This window comes from Rhyacophila brunnea, unplaced genomic scaffold, assembly GCF_057557595.1.
Source record: "Rhyacophila brunnea isolate RB1 unplaced genomic scaffold, BYU_Rbru_1.0 scaffold_1, whole genome shotgun sequence".
Classification (NCBI taxonomy): Eukaryota; Metazoa; Arthropoda; class Insecta; order Trichoptera; family Rhyacophilidae; genus Rhyacophila; species Rhyacophila brunnea.
In genome coordinates, this window is record NW_028232751.1 from 3,940,111 (window position 1) to 3,966,975 (window position 26,865).

Sequence of the window (26,865 nt, forward strand, 5' to 3'; positions counted from 1 at the left end):
CTAACATCGGTATACCTACATCAAAGAGAAGTACACTTTCAAAAACCCTAAATGTGACACTATGACTTTTGTCGTCATCATCATCATCGTCAGTTTGTTTTTCTCTCTCTATTCACAAAGATCAATCTTAGTCGAGCAAAGTTAAATCATAATTTATATTAATAGAATTTATGTGTAGGTACTTAAATAAATCAAACTGGCTGTGTTAAATCAATGTGGACAATTTAGTGTACAATGGTAAACCACAGAACTGTCTTTTTTTCACATGACAACTTCTTAATTACGTGTTGTAAACAAAGATAAGAACTCAGTTGTAATTCAAATATAGATACTGAAAAAATAATCACATATGGGACAGAATTTGGGTATTACACACATGTTACATAATATCCATCAAGATAATTAAACATACATTATCAATATTATATTGTTCACAACACTGATGGGAAGCTAATAAAAATAGAATTTGAAAATCACCAACAAATTTAATAACATGCCAATTAATAAAATAATTAAACAATGCAATGTAAGTATTATCAATTTAACCATAATTATTACAATGAAAAAACTGTTATGTTATTTCAAATAAACCTGTGTAATGAATATAATATGGACATGACACAATTTATTTTGTTCTCAACAATGGATAGAAACTTATTAATAAGACAAAAATAAAAAAAACTACTAGAATATTAATACAATGAAACCCTGATTTTACATGCCTGGAATTCACGTTGTCGCGCTATTTGTGTAATTTATGTATTCCTATTTCATTTTAGGACATTTAATACCTGGTAATGAATACATTTTTATTTCTCGCAATATACGTCTCAAATATTTAAAAATAATTATAATAATATATTGAGGGCTCTGAAAACAAAAACGGCAGTATGTTGTATTCACAATATATTGGCGAGTCATTAAAAATGTCTTATATCTTTCTTATAGGTATAATTTTTGAAAAAAAATATTATAACCTCCATCTATTTATATATTATCTACAGCGTTCACGGCCAAAGTTATACATTGGTATAACATTGATCTTTTGATTTAGCCAATTAGGGGTAGGCCCAACAAAATGAAATGCTATGAGGTACATAGAGGGCCTAAAGACTATTTTACTAGCATTAATGACGTACAAGGCAAATCAATTACAAACAAATCATAAATATGCGCAAAAAAATATTATATATTTTAATTTTTTAATTTCCCTCTATTTATAAAATGAAATGCTATGAGGTACATAGAGGGCCTAAAGACTATTTTACTAGCATTAATGACGTGTACAAGGCAAATCAATTACAAACAAATCATAAATATGCGCAAAAAAATATTATATATTTTAATTTTTTAATTTCCCTCTATTTATAGTCCCTTCAAAAAAATAAAATCAGGGTTTCACTTTTTTATTAATAGAATTACTTAGTGTTTTCATATTATTATAACTCCATTATTAATATTAACATTTTAATCTTTTTAAATTTCATGAAAATACAAAAGAAACAAAAAAAATAAATGGATAGTTTTCGGGTATTACACACATGATACATTTAGATATTTAATACATTTATTTTTTCACAACATTGACGAAATTATCATAACTACATTACGAAATCATTCATTTTTATATGTCATTTATTATAATTGACAATAATTTTTAAAAAAGGCAAAGGGAGAATATAATACTGTAAAGGTAATAGATAATCACACACGAAGAAAAAGCAGATACATTAATCTTATATTAATCTTTGGAACACTCCATCCTCAACGTTGTAATATCGTTAATCATATGTCATAGAACATGGTCAAATGAATAATATGGAATTTAATAAATCAAAGATTCGCCCTTTTGAATATTATTTGAAAGCATTTACCCAACTGTGAAATAATAGTATAATAATGTTTGACTACATTTCTATTATAGTAATTCAAAATATGTCTGAGCTATAAATATCAATACATATAAACAGGAAGGGAACACAATATTTTTTATAAATTAGACAATCTATTACGGACTAGGCATGAGATATTCATTACAATATATTGAATATAACTTAACCTAATAACTCAGATAACACCATTCTGAATGTATGTAGTATTTTATCGATAAGCAAACCTATTGTCCACATCAAGAGGAACCAAATACCCTCCTCACATGCACAACATTTCACTATTAACAATAATATGCAATCATTCAAAATCAGCCATGAATCAAATTTCATTGCGGAAGTCCTAGAAGAGAACAATAGATTGTACCATGAAAAAAAATCAAAAATTCTGACATAATTGGTAATCAATTGCAAAGTAAACTAATAAAAAAATCATCGGAAGGCACATTTTCTTCTTAGGCCTATTAAATTAAGTAATAATAACTATTGGCCGTTTAGTGAACCAGATACATATTGGATTTAACTGCAATCATTGAATCATCTGAAAACATTGTTACACGTTAACACTATGAACAACACTCTATATCCCCTAATTACCATATTATACCAACGGCAGTCGCGATCAGATATTTTTCAACCATTTCATGATGCAGGCAAAGAATAAAAGATGAAACAATGGAGTGCGTATATTACAATGATTAATGGACATGAAACGTTATTACACGGACGTGTCTTATAAACACATAAACACTACGAACAACACTCCATATCCCCTAATTACCATATTATACCAACGGTAGTCGCGATCGGATATTTTGCAACCATTTTACGATGCAGTCCAAGAATAAAAGATGAAACAATGGAGTGCGTATATTACAATGATTAATGGACATGAAACATTGTTACACAGACGTGTCTTATAAACACATAAACACTATGAACAACACTCCATATCCCCTAATTACCATATTATACCAACGGCAGTCGCGATCGGATATTTTGCAACCATTTTACGATGCAGTCCAAGAATAAAAGATGAAACAATGGAGTGCGTATATTACAATGATTAATGGACATGAAACATTGTTACATGGACGTGTCTTATAAACACATAAACACTATGAACAACACTCCATATCCCCTAATTACCATATTATACCAACGGCAGTCGCGATCAGTTATTTTGCAACCATTTTATGATGAACTCCAGGAATAAAAGATGTAACAATGGAGCGCGTATATTACAATGATTAATGGATATGAAACATTGTTACATGGACGTGTCTTATAAGCACGTAAACACTATGAACAACACTCCATATCCCTTAATTACCATATTATACCAACGGTAGTCGCGATCGGATATTTTTTTTGCAACCATTTTACGATGCAGTCCAAGAATAAAAGATGAAACAATGGAGTGCTTATATTACAATGATTAATTGACACGAAACATTTTACACGGACGTGTCTTATAAACACGTAAACACTATGAACAACACTCCATATCCCCTAATTACCATATTATACCAACGGCAGTCGCGATCAGTTATTTTGCAACCATTATGATGCACTCCAGGAATAAAAGATGTAACAATGGAGCGCGTATATCACAATGATTAATGGATATGAAACATTGTTACATGGACGTGTCTTATAAACACGTAAACACTATGAACAACACTCCATATCCCTTAATTACCATATTATACCAACGGTAGTCGTGATCGGATATTTTGCAACCATTTTACGATGCAGTCCAAGAATAAAAGATGAAACAATGGAGTGCGTATATTACAATGAATAATGGACATGAAACATTTTACACGGACGTGTCTTATAAACACGTAAACACTATGAACAACACTCCATATCCCCTAATTACCATATTATACCAACGGTAGTCGCGATCGGATATTTTGCAACCATTTTACGATGCAGTCCAAGAATAAAAGATGAAACAATGGAGTGCGTATATTACAATGATTAATGGACATGAAACATTGTTACACAGATGTGTCTTATAAACACGTAAACACTATGAACAACACTCCATATCCCCTAATTACCATATTATACCAACGGTAGTCGCGATCGGATATTTTGCAACCATTTTACGATGCAGTCCAAGAATAAAAGATGAAACAATGGAGTGCGTATATTACAATGATTAATGGACATGAAACATTGTTACATGGACGTGTCTTATAAACACATAAACACTATGAACAACACTCCATATCCCCTAATTACCATATTATACCAACGGCAGTCGCGATCAGTTATTTTGCAACCATTTTATGATGAACTCCAGGAATAAAAGATGTAACAATGGAGCGCGTATATTACAATGATTAATGGATATGAAACATTGTTACATGGACGTGTCTTATAAGCACGTAAACACTATGAACAACACTCCATATCCCTTAATTACCATATTATACCAACGGTAGTCGCGATCGGATATTTTGCAACCATTTTACGATGCAGTCCAAGAATAAAAGATGAAACAATGGAGTGCTTATATTACAATGATTAATTGACACGAAACATTTTACACGGACGTGTCTTATAAACACGTAAACACTATGAACAACACTCCATATCCCCTAATTACCATATTATACCAACTGTAGTCGCGATCGGATATTTTGCACACCATTTTACGATGCAGTCCAAGAATAAAAGATGAAACAATGGAGTGCGTATATTACAATGATTAATGGACATGAAACATTGTAACACAGACGTGTCTTATAAACACATAAACACTATGAACAACACTCCATATCCCCTAATTACCATATTATACCAACGGTAAGTCGTGATCGGATATTTTGCAACCATTTTACGATGCAGTCCAAGAATAAAAGATGAAATAATGGAGTGCGTATATTACAATGATTAATGGACATGAAACATTTTACACGGACGTGTCTTATAAACACGTAAACACTATGACCAACACTCCATATCCCCTAATTACCATATTATGCCAACGGTAGTCGCGATCGGATATTTTGCAACCATTTTACGGTGCAGTCCAAGAATAAAAGATGTAACAATGGAGCGCGTATATTACAATGATTAATGGACATGAAACATTGTTACATGGACGTGTCTTATAAACACGTTAACACTATGAACAACACTCCATATCCCCTAATTACCATATTATACCAACGGTAGTCGCGATCGGATATTTTGCAACCATTTTACGATGCAGTCCAAGAATAAAAGATGAAATAATGGAGTGCGTATATTACAATGATTAATGGACATGAAACATTGTTACATGGACGTGTCTTATAAACACGTAAACACTATGAACAACACTCCATATCCCCTAATTACCATATTATACCAACGGTAGTCGTGATCGGATATTTTGCAACCATTTTACTATGCAGTCCAAGAATAAAAGATGAAATAATGAAGTGCGTATATTACAATGATTAATGGACATGAAACATTGTTACATGGACGTGTCTTATAAACACGTTAACACTATGAACAACACTCCATATCCCCTAATTACCATATTATACCAACGGTAGTCGCGATCGGATATTTTTTTTGCAACCATTTTACGATGCAGTCCAAGAATAAAAGATGTAATAATGGAGCGCGTATATTACAATACTTAATGGACATGGAACATTGTTACACAAAAGTGTATTTGAACAAGTATATAATATTGAGTACATAGACACTAGGACATTACAACTTATTACCTAGACCTCTGCCATGTACTAGTATTTACAAAATGACAGAAGTTTCTAACATCGACAGTATTTAAACTGCGCCCTATTAGCAAAAACACTTAGAAGCAGCATATTGAATTACAAACCGCCTTACACAATTACAATCTAACATTCTGACAATATTGGGAAAGACTATTGAAATTATTTATAACTTAGCATCCTAATGTAAACTACCTGATATATTGGTGAAAGCCATAATTACATTTAGGTACACCCGATCCTCTCTTTGCAGTGCTTTTTTTATACGGTTTCGAAATAACACGGTTTAGAAAAAAGCACCCATTATTTTTTATTTCCACTGATTTTTTTGCTTCAACACGGTTTAAAAAAAAACTAAAAAGAATAAAAATACGTATGTATGTACATATTTATAAGAAAATTGTGTTGCAATGGACCGCACGCAATTGGTGCATACATTTGTTGTCGCCGGGTGCCGCCCAGACATACATACGTACAAACATGGTGCCAATAGTCACTTCAGGTTCGATACGAGACGCGCCGCGTGCTTCGGCGTCAGCGCCATTAAATACTTCCAGCGAGTGATTTTGTGAACGGGCATGTTTATTGTCAAGTAGCGACACTGAATGAATATATTTCTCTCTCCTAAATTTAGTTTAAATCAAACACTATGTATTTTTATGTATAAATATTTATATGTATAAATAATAAATAAATTCGATTTATGTTTGAATTCAAGAATTTCATATTTTGAGTTGATTTTAAGTAATGGAACCTATCTACCATTTTTGTATGGGCACATTATCTTTTTTTACGCGGTAGTCTTCATTACGTATTCGTAAAAAAGAGGATCGGTGTATTGTGATGACTTTTGAGTAATTTGAATGTACAACTTAAGCTATAATAAGAATGAATTACATTAATTGTAATATTATGACGACCTCTGGTTAATTTTAATGTACAACTTAAGCTACAAAAAGAATGAATTACATTAATAAAATTGTAGTATTATGACGATTTCTGGTTAATTTTAATGTACAACTTAAGCTATAAAAAGAATGAATTACATTAATTGTAGTATTAGTACAACATCTGGATTATTTAAATGTACAACTTAAGCTATAATAAAATCATGATAAAAAAAACAATAATCTAAATTAAATAAGATGAAATTGAATCAAAGATGCTTATTTCCATGATAAATTGAGGTGATCAATGAAATATTTTTTTCAGTGGAGGTATTTTAAAATACTTTTTTAACAAGTATCAGTTGCTAGCCAATGGTCTCAGCCTCGATTCATCATAGAGCTGGATAAAAATAGATAATATGTATTGAACATACATAGAAAATAAAATATGAAATTTATTATTTTGAAGATTTGACGATTTTATTATTACAATTATTTAACATTAAAGTAAGTAAATAATATTTTACTGATTGAAAATAGCAGATGTACTAGTTAATAGAAATATAATTATTTTTCAAAATTATCTTTATTTTGTAAATTATAAATGTACCAAAGACAAAAATTACTGCATTTACCTATTACCTTTAAAATTAAAGACTTCAACAAAAAAAATCATATTCACGAACACATTACACCTTAAGCTATAAGAATGAATTACATTAATAATTGTAGTATTATGACGATTTCCGGTTAATTTTAATGTACAACTTAAGCTATAATAAGAATGAATTACATTAATTATTGTAAGATGTATTAGTACGACGTCTGGATTATTTAAATGTACAACTTAAGCTCTAATAAAATCATAGTAAAAAAAACAATAATCTAAATTAAATAAGATGAAATTAAATCAAAGATGCTTATTTCCATGATAAATTGAGGTGATCAATGAAATATTTTTTACAGTGGAGGTATTTTAAAATACTTTTAACAAGTATCAGTTGCTAGCCAATGGTCTCAGCCTTGATTCATCATAGAGCTGGATAAAAATACACAATAATAATATGTATTGAACATATATTGAAAATAAAATATTTAATTTATCATTTTGAAGATTTGACGATTTTATTATTACAATTATTTAACATTAAAATAAGTAAATAATATTTTACTGATTGAAAATAGCAGATGTACTACTTAATAGAAATATAATTATTTTTCAAAATTATCTTTATTTTGTAAATTATAAATGTACCAAAGACAAAAATTACTGCATTTACCTATTACCTTTAAAATTAAAGACTTCAACAAAAAAAAATCATATTCACGAACACATTAAATCTTAAGCTATAAGAATGAATTACATTAATTGTAGTATGATGACGATTTCCGGTTAATTTTAATTTACAACTTAAGCTACAATAAGCATGAATTACATTAATTGTAGTATTATGACGATTGCTGGTTAATTTGAATGTACAACTTAAGCTATAATAAGAATGAATTACATTAATTGTAATATGTATTAGTACGACGTCTGGATTATTTAAATGTACAACTTAAGCTCTAATAAAATCATAGTAAAAAAACAATAATCTAAATTAAATAAGATGAAATTAAATCAAAGATGCTTATTTCCATGATAAATTGAGGTGATCAATGAAATATTTTTTACAGTGGAGGTATTTTAAAATACTTTTAACAAGTATCAGTTGCTAGCCAATGGTCTCAGCCTCGATTCATCATAGAGCTGGATAAAAATAGATAATATGTATTGAACATACATAGAAAATAAAATATGAAATTTATTATTTTGAAGATTTGACGATTTTATTATTACAATTATTTAACATTAAAGTAAGTAAATAATATTTTACTGATTGAAAATAGCAGATGTACTAGTTAATAGAAATATAATTATTTTTCAAAATTATCTTTATTTTGTAAATTATAAATGTACCAAAGACAAAAATTACTGCATTTACCTATTACCTTTAAAATTAAAGACTTCAACAAAAAAAATCATATTCACGAACACATTACACCTTAAGCTATAAGAATGAATTACATTAATAATTGTAGTATTATGACGATTTCCGGTTAATTTTAATGTACAACTTAAGCTATAATAAGAATGAATTACATTAATTATTGTAAGATGTATTAGTACGACGTCTGGATTATTTAAATGTACAACTTAAGCTCTAATAAAATCATAGTAAAAAAAACAATAATCTAAATTAAATAAGATGAAATTAAATCAAAGATGCTTATTTCCATGATAAATTGAGGTGATCAATGAAATATTTTTTACAGTGGAGGTATTTTAAAATACTTTTAACAAGTATCAGTTGCTAGCCAATGGTCTCAGCCTCGATTCATCATAGAGCTGGATAAAAATACGCAATAATAATACGTATTGAACATACATTGAAAATAAAATATGAAATTTATTATTTTGAAGATTTGACGATTTTATTATTACAATTATTAACATTAAAGTAAGTAAATAATATTTAACTGAATGAAAATAGCAGATGTACTACTTAATAGAAATGTAATTATTTTTCAAAATAATCTTTATTTTGTAAATTATAAATGTACCAAAGACAAAAATTACTGCATTTACCTATTACCTTTAAAATTCAAGACTTCAAAAAAAAAAAAATCATATTCACAAACACATTAAACCTTAAGCCATAAGAATGAATTACATTAATTGTAGTATGATGACGATTTCCGGTTAATTTTAATTTACACACTTAAGCTACAATAAGCATGAATTACATTAATTGTAGTATTATGACGATTTCTGGTTAATTTTAATGTACAACTTAAGCTATAAAAAGAATGAATTGAAGCGTCTAAAAGCAAATCCCGATAAGTCCACATTTTGTCAAAATCGTTCAAAAAATACGTACATAAACTATTAGTCATTTCACACAATATGTAATGATATATAACTTGCAAAAGCATACGAAAAAAATGTTTAAGCTCTAATGAGATGCAGAATCCGATAAGTCTAATGCATTGATTATTCAAATCCTGGATGATTTTGCACGGATTTAAACACGCCAATCAGAGAGCGCATAAAAAATAAAAATGGCGTTGGTCGCTGATTTTAATAATTCTCAGAGTGACAGTTGTTAGTGTTGATTACTTGCTGTATTATTACAATTAATAATGCCTGACTTAGTTCAAAATCGACCAATGGAGTATCTAGAAAGCAGAAAATACGCAAAAATTTGTGGAAAAGAGCAAAGGAGCGCCATATAAGGTGATAGAATTTTGGTATGCCAAGTAGGTACAGTGTAACCGTAAAAACACATACGTTTTATTATTTTCATTTTATAAACTATTATTACTGGAACAAGATACATGTATTTTATTGTTATCTTGTATAAGTAGGTACCTATTTTCATGTTTAAATTCATTACAGAAAAACGAATATCACCGTATTATCCTAATTGCAAAATTTCAAATATACATATTAGGTATATTATAACATCTGTAGTTTGATAATTCCGTTAACTTGAGTTGTATTGTTTTGGTATAATTATGTTTCAGTTGAGTACAATTTGGTATGTCGACTATGTAAAATAAATATTTTTAATTTGTTATTTTGTTTGTATTTATACCAGAGTGTAGTATTTTCGATTGGTGTAATCATTATTTTCCTTTTTAACATTCCCTCCTGTATTTGTTGTGCGAATGGCTGACGCATACTCCCTTTAAAAAATCTGTTAATATACCGAATCACAGTATTTTTTTTTTTAATTTTTAATTTTTAACAATTTAATCTTTTTCATATTACTTTATATATTTAGATTTTACGGAATATTTATATTTTTAAAAACAAATCTTATAATACAGAAATAATTTATAATTTCAATATTTGTATATCATAATTAAATTTTCAACACATATTTCCTAACCACCCTGCAGTAGCTACTACGCTCGCGACAACGCGTTCCGCATGTCACAGGAATGACATGCAGAAACCGACAAGTTAAATAGTTACATGCAAATGCCAGTATCTCCAATTTTATTTCGCTTATATTTATTGCAATTGTCGGTTTACTCTCTAATGAAAATATGCATATTGTTCTTAATTGGAAATACAATATGATGGAAAAACTAAATTATCGTTAAAACTAATAATTTAATAGTAAAACACAAAAACGTCATTTACTACTAACATTGCATATTGGACATATCGGTTTTTGCTTTTAGACGCTTCAATTACATTAATTGTAGTATTAGTACGACGTCTGGATTATTGAAATCTATAACTTAAGCTATAATAAAATCATTAAAAAAAACAATAATCTAAATTAAATAAGATGAAATTGAATCAAAGATGCTTATTTCCATGATAAATTGAGGTGATCAATGAAATATTTTTTTCAGTGGAGGTATTTTAAAATACTTGCCAGCCTCGATTCATCATAAAGCTGGATAAAAATACACAATAATAATACGTATAGAGCATACGTTGAAAATAAAATATGAAATTTATTATTTTGAAGATTAGACTATTTCATTATAGCAATTATTTAACATTAAAATAAGTAAATATTTTACTGATTGAAAATAACAGATGTACTACTTAATAGAAATGTAATTATTTTTCAAAATTATAAATAATGTACCAAAGACAAAAATTACTGGATTTACCTTTATACCTTTATAATTCCAAACTTAATTAACAAAAATAATCAATTTTATATTCACTAACACATTACAACTTATTATCTAGACCTCTGTCACGAACTAGTATTCACAATATGACAGAAGTTTCTAATATCAATTAAATTCTAATTTGCCATTTGCAATAACAATCTGTTTTTATTAACTTACCAATACTAACACAAATACTGAAACATCAAACCTACATTACTGTACTGATCAGTAATAACTTAATCTAAAATAGTGAGAATGTGACGAAAAACTACTAGTATTAGATTTATTTAGAAGTAATTCAAAATATAATAAACGCATTCAGTGTGACCCTACTTTCAGTCTCAGGCAGAACTTGCCTTGAAGCTTTTTGTGGTCAATCATGTTTTGATCTTACAAAAATATGATTTGAAAAAATATTTTCTGCTGAATTTCTGAACTCAAAGTCTGTTCGTCGTGAATGCACAGTTTAAAATTTGGAATTGTTTTAGCAAATAAATATTTAATTTATTATATCGTCGTTGCGCCCTCAAAATATGCATAAATTTCACAAAATAGGTTTTTTGCACCAAAAAGTTTATAATTCCTTCTATACCAAGGAAAAAATATATTATATACGATGAAAAGGTATTCTGGAATTGCTTTAAAAGATATTTCGATGTTGTAGGCGACAGGCATTGTAATTTGTATTGTTTTCAGCCTCTCCTGTAAAGTTATGAAAAATACACACAGCCGATTTTTAAGGTGCAACGACGATATGTATAGGTACTCTTGTGGAGATTTTGACCCCATCTATGAGAAAATTGAATGGCATTTTTTCAGATCTACATAATGACACATGCAGCCACCTTTCCGACTCAACCAATATAATACCTTCACAATCATAGAATATATAAATTAATCGAGAGAATTATATAAATGAAACCTGGCATGGTTAAGTAGGTTTAAATAATATTCAGTTTCATGTCTTAAAATTAAATAGTAATCCTAAACTAACTATGAAAACATTGAATTTTCTTAAATGTAAATACAAAAACTGTCAGGAGAATGAAGATTCCTAAATTAGAGAAAAGTTTAATACATATTATATATTATACAGCTCAGACACTATTCAAAAACTATAATAGAAAAATAAACAAAAACATGAATTGAATTTATCAAATCATAAAATTTCAACTTATTATCCCTTGAGCAATGTATCGTGGATTAATTAATTTTCCTTCATAGAATATTGAAAAACTTATTGCATTAATCATTTATACTATGATAATAATATGGCGATGTAAATAGTTCAACTATGTTCAGTTTAAAAAACAGAAATAATACCAAGCCTCTCTTCGCGCTTTATGTTTTAAATACAAAAGCATATTCACTTCGTGATAGTTCCAAATAGTAAGATCATCCATCTCTGTAGTGCTGAATCCATTGAAAAATGAGTTCTTAGGCCAAACCATCGTAGCTGCTGCCAACGAACCATAGCCTCCATCAATCTTGTATTGACCAAATAGATCTCCTGAAAGTAGAATAAACGACAGGAATATTAAAAACAAAATAATTATTAAGAGGGTATACATTTTTTGCTATCTCCATCATGCTAATGACACAAAATAAACAGGCACCAACAAAGGAGCATTGGAGTACCAATCCCTACCTCCATGTAGACATTTTTGGAAAAATAATGACTAGGGATTGGTACCAGCTAATTTTACAGATGTTGCATTTTTCAGATCCTAGTGATGTCCTCAGATAAGTTAGGAAAAATGTGATTACTGTTGGAGCACACATACAAAATTTGTGCACGTGTTCAAAGAATCCATAATTCTGCACCAGAATTTATGTATCGACAAATCTATAATAAATTGTATTTATTCAAAGTTAATTTTTAACAGTTCATAGCATCCAACAGACATTGTGTTGGAATAAAAATGTTTATACTTTGCAATGTAATGACAGAATATATAATTATTTATTATGGGCAGGGCACGAATATAGAGGACATTCAAAACTTAGGAATTCTGATACAGTTGACGACAATGCTGTCCGACTGTACCGGCAAAGGGCACACATTGTGGTGTGACAATTGGTACACCAGTCCAGCTTTATTGAAATATCTTCTCAGCTGGCCACGGCGATGGAACCCTTGAGGCTGTGCCACAAGGGTACAAAGTGTTGCACTCTTTGGCGGCATGCAGAACACGTGTCCCAGCCACGTAAACGGTCTCTTCATGACAACTTCAATCACCGAAGGCTGCTGTGTCTGCTCCCGAACTCGGGTGTTTATAACGCGGTCGTACCAATGTACCCCTAAGATTCGGCGGAGACATCGATTCTCAAAGCTCAAAAGCCGAGACTTTTGAAGCTTAGTAAGATGCCATGTCTCACAGCCATACAGGAGCACAGGTAGCACGCACGCATTAAACAAATGACATTTAGTCCTCATGGAATACAACCTTGACCTCTATGCGACTCCAAGTTGGTTGACTGCAGACCCCGCCATATCCATGCGGATTCCTAGGTCGCTAGAAATACCACCATTGTCGGCAACCATGGCACCCTAGTATTTGAACCTGGACACCAGCTCCACGGGCAGACCGGAAACCCGCAGGAGTGTCGGCGTCGATGCATGCAGCACTGCACATGGATTTGGTCTTAGCCACATTCAGACTAAGACCCACACGTTTCGAGTTCGCGGCGAGCCTGTTCACGGTTGCCTACAACCATTCGATCGTCGAGTCAAACACGACTGCGTCATCTGCATACTCCAAATCACACAGTCTTTCTTTGTATAGTTCGGTTGTGTCATCATGATGTAGGTGTATCCAACTGTCAGGGCGAACCGTCTTACGCATTATGAAATCCGTCATGCTGACTACGCCCCATCATTTGGGTTCACGGGCAAAATTAATTCTAGAACTGGTGAGTTTGTCTCTCATCTCGCATTGGTATGAAATTCAACGCGAAGAACTGGGAGATGGCATTTTGCAGAAAGAGCTCGCTATCCGAATGGGAATGGCTGGAGCAACATTCAACTCGATGCGGAATGTCTGGGACTCACGATTTTACTCGGTCAAAACCAAATGCCGCCTATTCGATGCTTGCATTCTGACCGTGCTGCTTTACGGTAGCAAATCATGGCACCTTACGAAGGCTCAGAGCAACCGTATACTGAGCTTCGAAAACAGATGTTTGCAACGGATACTGGGTGGGGCGGTGGGATGGTATGACTTTAGGAGCAACAAAGAGATAAGAGAACGCACCAAGCAGTCTCTCATCACACTGAGCTTCAGGCGACGTTGGACCTGGCTCGGCCACGTGCTGCGGATGCCAGAAGAGAACCTCAACCTGGCTTGCCTGTTTTACAAGCTGACCGGATTCCGGCGTCCTGGAAGGCCACTAAATTCTATCTATAGAGTGTATATGGCGGAGCTACGGGAAGCTGGTTTGACCTGGAACGAAGCAAGAAGACTGGCGAGCGACAGGGATTCTTGGAGGTGCCGCGTGGTGTCCATATGCTCCAACTAAGGGGTGGATATGGCCGAAGAAGAGTTTGCCCAAAAGACACAGTATGTGATAAAACTACACATACGCCTCAGCCCAAGCCATCAACCAGTGACAATCCAATTTACCTAAAATTTCGACAAGACCAGAATTAATTCTGCCAACAAAAAATACTCACAAGCCTCGGCATCCATGCCAAAAAATAAATAACACTCTCACAATATAATTGAGTCGTATAGTATCAAAAGTAGAACTGTTGCATATATGTTGAAATTGAACTAAGTATGCCACATTATTCTTCTGATCATAATGTACGACTAGCAATATAATATTCGAATCGAAATCATCATCAAAATCATGTGTGCTATAAAATCGTGAAAGAAAATAGGGCTTGGTATCAAAATTAGAACTGTTCACGTCTTTGGAAACACAAGTAGAACTGTTCGCTTTCGACCAATCGCAGAGTTGCCCTAAGTGACGTCACAATATGCCCGTTCATACAAATCTTTAAGTTGTGACTGTTTATCTGCAATGTTTAAAGTGGTTTTTTTTTTACCAAAACATATAAAATACTGATGGCTAGACCCCTCATGAAGTACCAACTGACACCAGTATTAATAAACAAAACTCACGAGAAGCAGAAATCCTGAAAAATGAAAGGCAAACATGGACAAAGTTGGGAGGTCAGTGCATGTAAAATCCATAGGCGTACCTACGTCAAATGTTTTGAAAATATTACTTATTAAATATTTTTATTTTACTTTATTTATCTAAGTTTAAACTATTTCAAATACTTAGTGCTAATTCTTTTTCATCCTCGGAGGAATGAAACCTCAGTTGAAAATTTTCCTATAAGGATGAAACTGGTCCTGATTTATTAAATAAAGTGGATTTTTGTACAATTGTTTTTATAAAGTTTTATTTATATTATTAAAACTAGATAAAAACAATGCCCCCTCGACTAACAATTGACTATTAATTGACCAGAATAGTTTCTATAATTATTCTGTCAGATTGTTTTTGTCCACGTTTAATTTGTGTACTTAAATTTTTTGTTGTTTATTTTCTGCGAACTGTCAAGGGACAAGTCCACAAAATCATAATGCTTAGAAACAGGCGCGCAAAGATTTTGTGTGACAAAAAAAAAGAACATTTTTTTATTGATTTTTTTTGTTTTTTAAGATATAACAGTGAAACTTTGAACATAGAATATACTTTGTGGTGTAATCTTTTTATTATTTTGTACAAATAACTAAAAAAAATAGTATCTTAGAAGTTATGTGTGTTATATATATATATCTCTTGACAACTGAATATTGAAATGTACAAAAACTGTAGTCAAAATCTTTGATGATTTTAAAATGCTCTTGTGTACTTTACTCATTTTCGCTAAATTTGTGGGCTTGGCTGCCTTGACATCTACGGCGACGATACTAAGTTTTATAAGTGCAAAAGATATATGAAGCGTTCAAAACGTTAGGGGAATGTTTTAGTCGAGGGAGAGAATTTATATCGATCAGACTACGAGAAACTAAAGAATATTATACAAGAAAAATAATAACATCGATATGATTCATCCATTTCCAGTTGCAAAAGGTTGCCGAGCGAAAGAAGTTATTGAATTAATTATTAACCAAGCATTACGGGCCACAATGGTAAACTTTACCTAGGTACTCAAAAACATTGGATGAAAATAACTCCCGGAATAATTTACGAGATTCGGAAGACGTGAACTTAGGTTAAATACAAGATGACATTCTAGAAACTAGATGAACTTATAGTACCTATAGACTTTATTCTGTTATTATTCTTAATACCTAATATATTGGGTCCTATTTACTTTATTATAAAATATGTCTTACAATAATATCTCTGTCTCCCTACCTGTATGTTTATGGTTTCATGTTATTTTTTTAATACCCACAATACTTAATCAATTTAAAATTAAAGTATTTTAATTTTATGTAGGTTGGTACCTGTTAAAATAGAAATCAATAAATAATTACATTTTACAACATTTTGTTAGCTCGTATTCTAGTTTGTCTAGTACTAATTTTTTCTTGTGTGTCCAGTACATTTTTTTTCTTATTTGTCCAAGATTTGTATTGGACGATTGAAGATTTTTAACTAACTTCCTGACTAGCTAGACATTTGAAACTTTTAGAATATATCAGAACACGATGAAAATGCATTCTTTTAATGCTTTTAGCCATTTTTAAGCAGAATTGAAATCATTTTCAGCTAATTCTGTTTTGTATGGAAAGGTATTATTGTTGGATGCTTAGGGGGTGTTAGCAACTAAATTACTAATATGTACGTTTGTTACTATGGAAATCAATATGAAATGTCAAAATGACATTTCAGTATTCTATATTTATTCAGTATTTCTATCAAGTACAATAAAAAGTTTTTATTAATACATAGAATTGTCTAGTTTATATGATTCAACAGAAAATTTAAAAACGTGGTAAGTATAGAAAAAGTTTTTATCTTGTAGTTATTTATTATAATGCTGTACTGAACGTTACACAACCTTGGTAATAAAGAATTTAATTATTTACACTAATCAAAATTGTGACATACGTAAATTCTGTGTTGAATTTCTAATTTCTAAAAGTAGAAAAATATTTCAAGGTATTATAAAACTCAAAAACCCAACAAAACGTTATTCGCCATTTTTTCAAAACCTATGAATAATGCACAGTTCCACTTTTGATACTATAGGACTCAATTGTCAAACTTGTATATGTGGCCCTATGTAGCCATGTTACAAAATATATCACCCCTCTAAACATTTTTTTATGTATCTTTTTATGGGAAGTGTAAGTGTTTCCCTGTTAAGCTATAAAATTTAAATAACAAGTTTCCAGGTTGAATAATTTTAATGAGTTTATTGACTTGGTAAGGGATGGGGAGCATATGGAAAGGGCAAAAACTATCAATGCAGAGCTCCAAGAAATTAACTATGGTTGACAAAATGACTTGAAATGATTTTGTATTCCCACCAAAGTCATGACTGCATGTGGCATTTTATTGCATTTTTTTGTGTGTAGACACATTCTTTTAGGGATTGGAGTCCATAAAAGTCAGACCAATAATTTTTAACTGCAGCATTTGTTTATAATACAGGGAAAGAAGAGAAACTTTTTAAAAAAGGATACAGCAGAAGCAATTAATGTTAAAATTATATTTGCCCTTATCTTAAGCCTAACCCACATATGCACACAATCGAGCAACTCGACACAAGACGCTGTGAGGCCACCGTCGCACCGCCACGACTTTGACCACGAGTGAGAGCGAGGGCTCAAATTACATCGCGCAAGAATTACGGACCATCAATCTTTTTCGCATAGCGCAATTTGTTCGATGTCGAACAAAAAACCATTGAGCCAGTTGGTACGTACGTTGAGACACGTTGGAATCAGCGTAAAACCATCGAGCAAGAATGTGCGTGTGTACTTACTAATACACTTGATTATTCTTTCACGAGTTAAACATGTTTGCTCTAGGGAATTCCTAGAGTAACCAAGGTAACAACAATCAATTTATCCAACATGATGACACAAAAAATATAACCACGCTAGAAATTTGAATAATCAATGAGATATAAGCATAAATTATTACCATTCCAAAATCTGATGTCACATTCACAGAACCGCCATTGTTCCGCCAAGATCTGTCCAGCTATTCCAAGCTTCATAGACCAGTGTTTCACTCGAAGAAATTTGCCAAATGTGCAACCCAAACTCGTGTCGACATCAGTCCATCTTAGAGCTGTCTCAGACATATTCGTTGATGTAGACAGCGATATGTCAAATCTAAAAAAGTGAACACAATAAATTTACTGGAATGAAAAATTCAGTAAGTAGATCACAAAGTGGCTAATTCCATGAATTAATTTTAAAATAATGACATGTTTTAAAATATATAATATATTTTTCAACACACAAATCATTAAGTACTCAAATATATGCTATATATATAAGAATCTAATATAAATATTTATCATAAATCTTTTCATTAAGTAAACAGACGTAAAACAATAATGGCCATAAATATAAAACTACTTTGAATAATTAACCGAAATATAGACCTCTAGTCATCTCATAGAAATTCCTGTAGGAATTACCTCAATGCACCTTACTCAAAAATATATACATAAAAAATATATGCAGATATAACCTCACCACCCTCCAACAGCAGATACTTTTTTTTAATAAACTATTTCTTTTTATTCAACGAATAAGACACAAGTTTTGAGAATGTAACATTCTATATTATAATAAATTTACATAATTTCAAAACAACTCGTGCATATACATACTAGAAAAAATCATTTTGTATACAAAAATATGACGCCTGACGGTACTTGAATCTGTATCTGCTGGATTCGCGCCAGTATGCTTTTCCATTTTAATAAGCATTTCACGTTAACAACCACTAGTTTAAATCGTCGTAATTTAATAAGATGCCTGTAGCTTAATTAGAAAAGTATAATTTAACCAGTAGTCTTGTCGGGTGTCGTATTTTTTTCTACAAAATGATTTTTTTTAGTGTGTATATGCACGAGATGTTTTCAAATTATGTATGTTCAATAGTAGATACCTATACAATGCAACAATTCAACAGATTCAATATTTGGTTCTAAAACCATACTTTGAGACATTAGATAATTATTGCTGTGGCCTATTGATACCAATTTAAATTTCCCTATTTCGGTTAATAAAATAAGTAATTATTGAACCATGTTTCATCTATTCAATCACTAAATGCGCGCGAGGCAACTTAACGTAATGAGCAATGATAATTCAATACATAAATAATTCAAGTCAATTCTGGTTATAGTTTAGGATGTTGGCAGATATTTCTATAAAACAGTTATAAACCTGAAAAGTCGCCAAAATTTTGAAAATCCTGAAACATCTGCCAATATCCCAAATTTCGACTTATTTATGAATTGGTTGTTCAAACGCCACATACAAAAAATATGTTACAAATTATAAATTAAAGACAAATGCAAATAAGTAACAGAAACAAAAAACAACATAGTAAATACAAAAATCAAATACACAACGTGATCCAAATAGAGCTAATAATAATACATAGTATAATTTACACACCGACATAATCAGGAATGTCAGAAATGTACCTATCGAATAAAAATCATAGAAATAATTTATGCCAAATGTAACTTGAACACACACCCATCGCAGTCTAGGTGGTGAGCTGTACTAGTAATTAACCTACTAATAAAAATGTGTATTTAAAGTGTTATTTAAAATTCCATTAATATAAGCGGTATTCACCGCACCAACTTTTAAAGTCAACATCTGTGATGGGACACCCACATGACAAGTATAGATGAATTTCATTAAACAAATATTTCCAGACCACTATCCAGAAGGAAAACAAGAATGGGGGAAGACCATGACTTCAGTGGCTTGATAGCCTACAAAGATGCTTCCGAACGCTAGGTATGATAGACTGAAGGAGAGCAGAGGAAAGGGCGGAGTGGAGGATTCTGCTTGAGGCGCCCAAAGATCCCATCACAGGCTGTAGTGCCAGAAAAGAAGTAGAATTTTGATTTCTAGACAGGATCCTTCGATTTTGAGTATCAACTGAATTTAAAACGCATCGGTGTTAGAAAATTTCGGCATGATTAGGAATTGTATCAGTAAGTGGCTTAATCGGTAAAGCTCACCGCCTGGAAGACAATAGAAGTGGGTCCTAGTCCGTCCTGCACACATTTCTATGATTTTTTAAAGTTATATTTCTGAAGTTGTTCCAAATTACGTATGTTCAATAAAGAATATTGAATTATATCTTGTATTAAAATTTTAATTCATTTAAGATTTGTATTATTCCATAAGTCATTTTTTGTGACCCGGGTTTCGCCTTTCAGTATCTTCCGGCACTATGCAATAACAATAACAACAATAAATGTCATTTGGTGAGTACGCATAGTGGCTGAAGATACTGAAAGGCGATATTCGGGTCACAATAATCGACTCCAATATAATAGTATAAAACTTAAATGACTTAGAATTTTAATTCAAATCCTATCGTCGATATTAATTATAAAATGTTGTATTATTATTCATTGAATAAAAGTTTTAATCAAACAATTTAGTTATCAGTACAAAATGATCGCAATGCCAGTAATCATACATAATGTTAGTGACAATAGTATATCTTTGTATATAATATTGTAACTCAGTGTTTTAGAAAATGGTTTGTTACTAGAAAAATGCTTACGAGAGGAAGGCAGTACAGAAGAGGTGCGCGCCAAGTGCTGACCAATTAAAATAATGTAAATAATATAAATAAAAGCAATGCATTTTAATCGAGACCTACCTCACCTGTACCCGCTGACTCACTGCCCTAATAATTTTACAGCAATAGCTTTCTATCAACATATGGTGTTACCATTATGAATTAATTGTCATTTCCTCTTCAAGCAAAGCATATTTGTTTACGCAGAGTAGAGTAGAGATTATTCAGACTTTTGTTTCGTTCTTAGCATTCTCTCAACCTATTAAGTCCTTGCACTGAATCAAAACATATTGAAAAATACTACATTTATGATTTAACCTCTGCAATGCACAATCTTTATATTCGAAAAATCAACAAGCACCTACCATAAATTTATCATAATTGAAATATTCTCTACATTCATAATCATTTGCCAGACTATACTGATCATAAACAGTTAACCCTTTCGTAAGTTTTTACGCAAAAAAGTCACTCATTATGCAATATGACTTCCATGTTGTATTATGAAAACACCGCAATATATAATAATTATAGCGTCATTTTTAGTTTGCTTTAGATAATTGAAAATATACAAACCCACACACAATCGATTTCATCGGTTAGTTGCGATCTGTGTCACAGTCTTTCTGAATTCACCATGGTGGTGCCAACGCAGCAGCTATCAGTCACTTGCATCATTGATAAGACATATAAAATTTATCGGTTACAACTCGGAAGTCTTCTGTTGTACCAATCGATTAAAACACCGGAACGGATAGGATATAATTATTGATCCATAATAGGATTATAAAGACGATTCTAGAAAAAACAAATACTTATATTATTATTACATCTAAAAATAAATTACCATAAAAACAAAGGTTTTGTTATTTCTATAATTTTTGAGTTATTGATGTCGATTGCTGTGTCAGGCTATTAGAGATGTTGCAACTTGATCCCATTACCCCTGTACAGACTCCACCCGCAGCATGCCAGGGAGATGGTCGGCACATGAAATCGGTAGACCAGCAAGGTCAAATCTGGCCATTGTAGCAGGCACATAATCCTTAACCTCCTCTGTCATCCAAAGATAATAAATCTAAACAGCAAATATTTATTCCCAGTTTTTATAATGTGTCGGAGTGGAGTGAAATTTTCCCAGAAACAGATTTATTTAGTCTTTATAATAGGACTTAATAAAGTAGATGGACAGAAGGGGAAGGAGATAAGGAATAGTAAACAATTATAATGAAGCTCAATCCTTTAAATGTCTGTTCAATTAATATATTAATTATTACCAATGTTCGATAGTGTTTAAAGTTATAAAACAGTAGAAATAACAATCAAAAATAATAACTCACATTATAGACAAATAGTTTTTTACGACTAACAGCAAGTTAGAACACATAACTAAATATGTTTAGTTCTATAAGTAGGATGTAATCCAAGTCCAGTTTATCAGTCAGTCATGGCTACATTCGACTCCAACAACACTGAAAATAATATTAAAACATTAACTATTATGGTTTGGAAAAGTTTGAATCTTATTCAATGATTACTAAACGCTTCCAGGATAAATATGGAATTATAAAGTTGTAATTATTTAATATATATTTTTCATTACCACTATTCTCAAATGATAAAACAATATTTTTCTTTGAATTAGGTATGTGATGCGTCGAAGTGGCGAAGGGTGAAGGTAGGCTGTTAAGATCTGACATAAATAGTGCACATTAAACTTTTTCAGTCACACGTATTTGTTTTCATTGAAAAAAGACTATAATGTGTAAATAGTGTTTGTTAGTTTTTAAAATCCAATTAAACTATTAAACCATGACCAAATACAAGAAAATGCTCTGAAAATACCATAAAATCTCCATTTTGACCTACATTGGGCATGTGGGCGCTTAACTATCGAAAAAAATGCCAATACCGGGACCAGTCCCGGAATCGTCAAATTGTAATCCCGAAATCCCGGGATCAAAATTTTGGCTCGGGATTGGATTCCCTACCCATAACCGACTTTTACCAAAAAAACTAACCAATACCATCTGTACTAATATATTGTACCTATGCTTAATTCAACGAAAACAAAAAAGCATGACTGGTCTACACTTTTAGGCAGGCTTTAATTGAATTTTAAAATAAATAATTAATAAAAACTAACCAGCACCATCTGCAAATTGTATTCTTAGTTCAATGAAAACAAATAACTATGACTGACAAAGTTTAGTGTGTATTATTTGTATCGAATCTTAACAGCTTACCTCCACCCTTCTCCACTGGTATACATAGTACATTTGACGAACTATGGATAGTATATAAAGTGACGAATTTACTTAAGTAGTACTTCAAACAATTCTCTTCAAAGTTAGATTTGACGTTTCTTATTTGTTTAAAGTCATTTAGGTGGGTTGCTATGATAATGCAAAAAGTTTTGAAGTGATGGTAGGAAGATCATGCGAAGAAGAAAAATTACATTCGGCCCATAAAGAATCTTGACAAGAAAAATTATCAACATTTCAATGTTAACATAATATACTTAACTAAAAATATTGGGTACTGTTCGGTTATCAGGAATACAGCGGAAAACACATTTTTAAAACACCCGATATACTGGATTATTTGTTAATTTGGGTTAGGTTGGGTTAGGTTAGGTTAGGTTAGGTTAGGTTAGGTTAGGTTAGGTTAGGTTAGGTTATGTTAACCTAACAAATAATCCAGTTTATCGGCTATTTTCAAAATGTGTTTTCCGCTGTATTCCTGATAACCGAACAGTGCCGAATATTGTAACTCAATGGGAAAGAAATGTAATATGATTTATTGTATCTGTATCCCAAAGGATCAGTTCATCGCATGTTGCTACAATATGGAAATCTTGTGGCCTGAAAACAATGCATTCAAGCGTGCAAGCATAGGTTTTTGTGGAAACTTATGCAATGTCCGAATGCTGAACCATGATTCCAACGGAATCTTTAGCAACAAGTCAAGCATAAAGATTTGTTTAATTTTATTTATACGATATAACCTCCCCTCCCCCCCGCCATTACGTGTACTAAGACTTTCGTTATGACAATAATTATTGGAAGTATTTAAATATTTGCACTCGCTGCTTTGATGTGTTTGATATCAGAGGAAAATGATTTTTGGTGATACAATGTTATGAATGAACAATATAAGTACTGTAAATTAGATTAAAACACATACCGCCAAATAGCAAATGTATGGAGTCATACAGCTTCAAGAGAATTATATGCGAGAGATTCGTGAAAAACGTGATATATTTACTAATTTTTTGATAAAATCGCGTATAATATGCCATGACTGATTTCTCGAAGACGCTAACGAAACTAAATTTCTATCGTAAACCAGATAGAAAATCAAACTGCGTTCATTTTTGTTTTATTTCGAATGTACTGAATATCTCAGATACAGGTACCTAGTTCAATCGCGGTAACAATACATACACTTTCATCAATATAGGTATACAGTTAACATTATGAAACATGACGCATGCTCCATAAGGATGCATTATTGATTTCTCAGATTCTATGTGCGCACAGCTACTTGCACAATGTGCATATATGATATTATAAATACATAAAGTAAATCAAATAATGAAATGTAAGTATGTACTCACCTTGTTTTAATGATTCCGCTTCCTAATTTCGGTATCACAATATGCTTTCTATAACACGAAGGGGCTCGCTTAACGTAGTGAGAATTTATGAGCAAATTACCGTAGAAACAATGTTAAAATAATAAAACTATACGTAGGAATGGAGTTCAATTTGGCTTGTCTACGAATGAGAAATCCGCCGGTATATGATTTCGAGAATAGTAGAGATAACTAACTTTAAAAACACAACCTTGTATGCATATAATACTATTTTGAAAACGGAATACTGTAAAGAAACAAATAAATTGTACTATTTATTATAAATTACAATACTCATCAAAGCCCCACTACGCAAAGCGAGCCCCAAACACCAGAATGAATGAAAATATTGAAGCTTACAGCTTCGTTCAGCAGTGTTGCCATGTCTACTGAAATTTCAGTAATTCTACTGATATTTTTTGCCAATAATATACTGAAATTTAGATTTTTTTCGAAATTCAAGAAATCTACTTATATTTGTGTTTTTCCATAATTGTAAGTTAACTGATGATTAATTTAATAATAAATTTGAAATGATTTACGCACGCCCTTTTTGATGTGTGACACTTCTAAATTGTCAAAGAAAGCATTGTAGCTCTACCCAAGAGCGCCATTTTACCCATTGATTCATTGTTTACAATAAATTAATATTATAAGTTAGTGTTATTCTTATTAGTCTTATATCTACTGATATTTTAAATTTTGACTTGGCAACACTTGTATGCCGGCCGGCTAATGGGTGGTGCACGGGAATATTTTTAGCTGTTTGTGGGAAGTGCTTTTGATTTGTTAGTCGTAAGGATGATTATTGAGTGAAGTCTTGATTCAGAGGAGACGCGTGGGGGTGAATCACTGGCTGCGACAGTGTTGCTTGCTCTTTCTATGCAGATTATAGGACAAAGGCGTTAATATTATAGTATTTCTGTATAAAATATAGTACAGGCACATTTTTCGTCTAGAATCGTTTAAAATTATAGTATTTTGGCGTAAAATTATAGTATTTTACAAGGCCTGATCAAAAACGATGCATGAGTGCGAGTGAGAAAGTATTCGGCACCCTTATAATCTCTGCGACACGCGCTAGAGTAAGATAAAAGGTCTACATATATGTTTGAGCTAGTTTCCAAAAGTATCGCCATCAAATCGGGGCGAAACGCTTCACATAGCGTCGATAACTAGCGAGCTCGTGTTGCTAAAATTGATATTTTTTGTGTTAAACATAAAATCAGTGGTAAATATTTTTAGTTAATTAAGTAGAAAAGATGGTTCTGTGTGTTGTCATAAAATGTGGTAGCCGTACTGATAAGCAAGAATATGGTATTACGTTTCATATGTAAGTTGATACATGTTCGTGATAATTTATTTGTATTTGATTGTATATTTTAATATCAGTGACCTAGTGTTTCCTTAAAATAACTTAAATTATGGATATCTTTATCTAATGGTTGCATTTTAACCGCTTAAAAATACTAAATAACATATAAAAAATAGAAAATTATATTTTAATTCTGAGCGTCTAGTGCGAGCACTTTGGGCTAGCACTAGCGAAATGGTCTATTGTCTCGAACATTTGTAGACGAATGCGTTCGCTCGCCCACAAACCAAACGCAAGGCACGCGGCTTAATTTAGCAATTAGCAATGCAACGGGTGTCGTCTAGATGTATCTATAGTCTAAGGCCTAAGGTATTTTACATTTTTCGCGGAATCAAAATTATAGTATTGTACTATAATTATAGTACGGTTGGCAACACTATCACTGCGACGGGCGGCGACGGGAGGCGTCGGGAGGCGACGGGTGTTTGGCTGGAGGTTTGCAGGTTATTGAGCTGTTTGAACTTTGAACTCTAGCTTGGACCTTTTAGTTAGGTAAATATGTGTAGGTAAAGACTGAACATTGATACTTTCAGCTTTGCGTTAAGTACCTAGGTTTTAATAATTTATTATTGAATGTAGGTAGGTACCTACCTAGCTATTTTATTTAACGTAGAATTATTTTTGAGAGGAGGTACCTATATTATTATCGACAGCGTTTTGTAAAAAGGCCGAATTAACCAAAATGTTATTTTACATGAGGATTTTTAACTTTTGACATTTATTTATTAATTAGGTAGGTATCTGTGGATGATTATAAATGTCTAACAAGTTATATTATAAAATCTATGGTCTAACGAGTTAAAAATAAAGCGTAGAAAGAATACTGTCTTATTTATAATAGGCATTACGTACCTACCTATAATACTTATATTAATAATAT

At 31.6% G+C, this 26,865-nt stretch overlaps 1 protein-coding gene and 1 long non-coding RNA gene across 2 annotated transcripts in view; one reads left to right on the forward strand and one right to left on the reverse strand.

Annotated features, from left to right (window-relative positions):
- The window catches only part of LOC147079374 (RNA polymerase-associated protein CTR9 homolog), a 282,101-nt gene that overhangs the window by 126,748 nt on the left and 128,488 nt on the right, over nt 1–26,865 (forward strand). The window lies entirely within an intron of this gene.
- On the reverse strand, nt 1,278–24,930 carry LOC147079375 (uncharacterized). The gene is made up of 5 exons (XR_015069383.1): nt 24,593–24,930; nt 22,314–22,445; nt 21,550–21,771; nt 18,325–18,518; nt 1,278–12,715 (listed from the first exon to the last, which is right to left on the reverse strand). It is a non-coding gene; the product is annotated as an uncharacterized LOC147079375 (long non-coding RNA).